The sequence below is a fragment of the Hippocampus zosterae genome, chromosome 9, assembly GCF_025434085.1.
Source record: "Hippocampus zosterae strain Florida chromosome 9, ASM2543408v3, whole genome shotgun sequence".
In the NCBI taxonomy this organism is placed as follows: Eukaryota; Metazoa; Chordata; class Actinopteri; order Syngnathiformes; family Syngnathidae; genus Hippocampus; species Hippocampus zosterae.
Window position 1 is genome coordinate 2,764,286 of NC_067459.1, and position 5,614 is coordinate 2,769,899.

The window sequence follows — 5,614 nt, forward strand, 5'->3', positions numbered from 1 at the left end:
CCTAACGGAATTCATTTTTATGTTAACGTGCATGGACTGGGACTGGTCTTCCCAGCTATTTTATGAGAGGCTTAAATATGAAACTCTCTTGCATGCTATTTATCCACAAAAAGATGCTTGAAGACAGATGTGTTGTCATGTTGCGAGAGAGCCCGAATGAGCGGGCCAGAGTGCCCGAGCAACAGCGAGAGAGCCCGAGTGACGGCAAGAGAGCTTGAGCATAGGCGAGAGAGCCCGGGTGACGGCGAGAGAGTCTGGGTGACTGCGTGAGTGAGAGAGCCCAGGCAAGAGAGCCTAATTGAGAGCGAGCGACGGCAAGATAGCCTGAGCGAGCGACGGCGGGAGAGCGAGTGTGAGAGAGCCCAGGCAGGAGAGCCCAGGCGAGAGCCTGAGCGAGTGTGAGCGAGGGCGAGAGAGTGAGCCATGGCAAAATGATAATGGACTCAAGTAACACATTGTGGACACATTGTATGACTATTTAACAAAGTATACAGTATACAGTTTCTATAGAAGGAAGTTGATGACGTTAAAATAAGTCATACTAACAATTGCAAACAATCTACTGGTTTTAACTGATGAAACAGACTATATCGAAGGCCAATGAAAGAGAAACTATTTGGTTATAGTTGGAGTGCAGGAAACACCAGGAGAGTGATGGACAGACACCAAAGAAAAAATAAGGACGCTCTTGAAGAAAAAGAGTCAGGTGCAGGAAAAGATCGAGGTGGAGGGAACACACCGGACAGGGAAACCTTTGACCTTAACTTTGAAAAATATAAAGGTAAAACAGGGGTCTTACAAAGAGCCAAGTATCTCAAGGGCTCAAATGGATACGTGAATGAGAACCTTACAGAAGCCATCTGACAGAAACTGCTGGAATAGGCTTCAGCACAGCCCGCGACCCTTGTGAGGATAAGCGGGTCAGAAAATGGATGGATGGAAGAAATTACACCTAGAACGCAGCGTGTAATTACTGTCTTAAAGGTGAATCTAGAAAATCAAGAGCAGGCTGAGATTTACTCAAATGAAGATCCAATTCTCGCAGACCAAGCATTTTTGTCACTTTTCACTTCACTGTGAGACAAACACTGTCCATCAAGTTAAGTGACCAGGAAGCGTCAAGGCTTCTCTTAGCCTTGGATGACACGTGGCGTAGAGAATGCCTGTTAAAAGATAAACTTGTCGTTCAAATGTTTTCTGAATTTAAGAACAAAAGATGTTGAACTTAATTATCCGAAATATAAAAATAAACCAGTAAATATGATAAGAACAAGCAACAGACAACATGACCATACACGTTGAGAACAGAACAGGAGTAACACACAAGAAATGGGGAGAATATTACATTTTATAATAAATAACGACTTTAAGAAAATGTATTTTCAAGAATGTTTCTGTCAGAGATTTTCTCGGACAAAGTTAAAGAAATGACTCGACACGGAAAAATTGTCTTCAATATCGGCAGGAGCGGATCTCTGAGAGCGAACGACAGTTTAGTTGCCCCGATGATCACACACTCGAGCTCCCTTTTCGCCAATTCAGACTTTTATTGTAACATACAAGGAAAACACTGCCCCCGATATTTGCATACCACACCCCCGGTCCGGCCCCTCGGTAGTGATTGGTTACTTGTTTTTAAACATTGAACCACCAGTGCGTACGTTGGCGCCTTTTCTGTGTGGTCTACATCGAATTTACATGTTGCAGACTTTGCGGATGGCCAATGTCGCCTGGGTGCGACAGGTGTTCTCAACTCGTCTTTAGTTGTTCAACCGCTGTTTCCGAATTATTCATTCCCCTTTTGTGACCGAGTTTTGCCCTCTTCCCCGTGATCGCCCACCTGCATTGACGTGCTAATTGTGGACTTCAACAGCCCTCCGGCCAGGTGGCGGCGCCTTTGTGCACAGGCATTGGGGGGTTGGATACGCACCCAAACGTTTAGATGTGCCCAGATTAAATGAAACTTGCAACATGATACAATTTTGCTCATAGATTCCTCTCACAATTTTATAAAATTGTATTTTCAAAATTGCTCCCTTGACACTCTGGAGGAGGCGGGCAACAGAAGAATGCTAACTAAGCTAAAAGCTACGATGGACAGTCCCTCCCACCCTCTCCAGCCCGCCCTGACAGCAGCACGAGGTAGCTCCTTCAGCCAGAGACTGTTCCACCCGCGCTGCGGGAAGGAGAGATACCGACGCTCGTTCCTACCGACTGCTGTCAGGCTGCTGAATAAAAATAACAACAATAATAACAATAATAATAATAATAATTAAATGATGTGAAGGACAATTGTGAAAATAGCATTGCGATTTATCCATTTTGTATTTACCGGTATATTGCACTTAATTGAACGGTGTTTGTTTTTTCTTATTTCTTCTTTCTACGCACATTCTTGCTGCTGGAGGCTGTAAATTTCCCCAGTGTGGGACAAATAAAGGATATCTTATCTTATCTTATCTTAAAGGATAAAAAACAATGTAATCGATAAAATAACAGATATAATGTTGGTAGCAAATTAGCAAAATAGAGCAAGGGAAGCTTTATAAAAATGTTTGAAAATAGAAAAAGATTTTGATAGTAGGCTAATATAGCTCAAATAGATATAGATACATGTTGCAGCTCAGAAAAGGAGAGTTGTGGTGTTGTTTTTTTAAAACGTACACTTTATTTATGCTTTTAACAGTCTCGACAAACACAGACACGTCTGCGTCCGACTCCGTGCCTTCTCTCTTCTCGTTCGACTCGAGAGACGTTCAAAAGACAGCCTCAGAAAAACGGAAATTAATGATCACTTCACTGACACTAAGAAAAGCGAACATAATGCACCAAAACAAAAAAAATCAAGCGAGGAAATTACTAAATAAATTCTATGGGGGCGTTTGTGAACACACAACAAAGGAATGAATAACAAACAATTCTGAGACAGTCCAGTCTCCTACATACATACAGCATGTGTTTCCTTCATTGTAAGTTTTATAGAAGACTTTTATTTATTTTTTTGCGGCTCCAGACATTTATTTATGTACCGGTATTTGTCCTATATGGCTCTTTCAACATTTTGGCTTGCCGACCCCTGGGTTAGTGCGTCAACCTAACAGTGCAGAGGCCGTGGGTTCGATGCCGGCTCTGGCTTTCCTGTGTGGAGTATGCATGGTTTGTTGCAAAATGGCAACAAAAACGAGAATAGATTTTTTTTCAAAATAATTTACTGTTGGTGTTTTCATAAACTGTTTATGATAAACCTAAAAAAAAAAGATTTTGACAAAAATGGATGAAAAGCTATTTCGATGGCTGATATCAATATGTGCATCCATCCGTTCATTTTCTGATCTATTTATCCTCAAAAGGGTCACGGGCGTGCTCGAGTCTATTCCAGCTGTCTTCAGGGAGTAGGCGGGGCCCTGAACCAGTTGCCTGCCAATCGCAGGACACACATAGAGAATAACCATTCGTGCTCACAATCACACAGAGGAACAATTTATGTGCAAAGTGGGAGGAAACATGAGTACCCAGACAGAAAACCCACACAGGCACGAGGAGAACATGCAAACTCCACATAGAAAGGCCGTGGCCAGAATCAAACACTCATCTCTGCACTGTGAGGCGGATGTGCTAACCAGTCGACCATCGTGCGACCCATAGGTCGACACTGAAGGTCACCCTTAGGTCATAGGTGTCAAACTCAGGTCCTGGAGGGCCGCTGCCCTGCATGTTTTATAAGTCTCCCTGTTGCAACACACCTGATTCAAATGAACAGATCATCCAAGCTCTGCGGAAGCCTGACATTGAACCTGTGGCGGTGCAGGCATTTCCGTGTCCAATGATTCACATCACCACAAATGAAACAGCCAGCTTGGCTCCCATGACTTCCTCGTCCACGCCCACCTTCCCGTCTCGGACCTCCCCCCAGCCATGCGTCTCGGCCCTGCCTTGTGGGTAGGCCGTAATGTTGAGGTGGGGCGTGGAGCTGCGGTGGGGGTGTGATCAGCTGTAGTGGAGCTTGTTGAGAGACACTGATTGACATTTGATTAGATCTCCCAAGTTTCTCTTTTTTGCATGCATTACTGGAGGCTCTCTTAGCCTCTTTTATTCGTGAGTTTGAAAAAGTCGTTCTGTAATGGATGTTTTCTCAGTCTCTTCCTTGGCTCTCATTCGTTATTACTGCATATAATATTGGAAATTAGTTCGCCAGTTCACGTCATCTGAAGTGGGGAGAGTGGGAGAGTTAGTCATCATTTACTGCACATCAGACGGACAACCCCCCAGCACTGCTTGCCTGAACAAAGCTTGATTCAATGGATGACTATTGGGGTCATGTCCTGTGACAGTCACCCAAGCATCTATACAATTAACCAAATAAGTCATTAGGTGTACCTCAGATAGCAATTCAAACGCCAATTGTTGTAGAGGACCCAATGGAGTTGGATAAATGGAACTCAGTTCGTCTGATTTTCTATTATTCAACCTAGTCAATTTGCAAGAGGCTATTCCCTCTAAAAGGTCCATAATCTCTTTGGGTACATACTCTTAAGCCAGTCTATTGCCCACAACTGTATGTCATAGTCAATTTTAGGCAAATCCAGCAACATTTCCCTCGTCAATTCAGTCTCCTTCGTTATAAAAGTGGTTGCATCCCAAACACTCATGCTCTCATTATCCTGTTTAATTTGCATACATTTTTCTAATTTTACCAATTGTTTATGAACCATCCTGGCAGGTCAGGGGTAAGCTTGGCACACAATGGATTCGGGTGGGGGCCAGTAAAATGGCTAGAATGCGTTACCCCCCTTACTGTAGATTTGTGCTTACACGAAGAGCCCCTGGGGAGCCTACACAATGATTAAAGTGCCCCTATGTTAAAAGACGTTTATAATTTTGCTTAATTCACTCAATATCTTTAAACCTCACAACAGTGTATGCGATTGTGATGAATATAGACACATTTTCGTGTTTCTGGTGTGCTCAGGTCTCTCTGCCTGCAAATTGACCATCCGCTCCAAATTCTCCTGCCTTGTCCATGTACAAATGACCACTCGGCGCTTGTAGTGGGGTCACAAATGTAGCGCTCCTCACCCCATGCGGTGAAGGAGGCATCATCGCTGCCTTGTTTATCATAACTTTGTCGCAGTTACTTTGTTTATTCATTTTTTCCAATGTCGAAGGCAGGGGTCAAACCGCCCATGAAATGCAATATATATAAAAACCCCTACTTGCCAACTTGACCCTCTCTCTTCCCCTCACATATCAACCACATCACTCGTTCTGCATATTATCATCTTAGAAACATCCACCCCTTCCGCTCTTCTCTCACTCCTCACTCCACTGCTATACTTGTTCACACCCTCGTCACTTCGCGACTCGATTACTGTACTGTAATTCCCTCCTGCTCGGTCTCCCTCAAAAAACCCTCCATAAGCTTCAGCTGGTCCAAATTTCAGCCGCCCACATTATCACGCTTACACCATACATAAACCATATTACACCAACATCTCCACTGGCTCTCCATTTTACTCCTTACATTCAAAGCCATCCATAACCTCGCCCCCCCTCCATTAGTGATGTGTCGTTCGCGAACGAGTCGGCTCTCAGAGCCGGCTCTTTGAAGTGAACG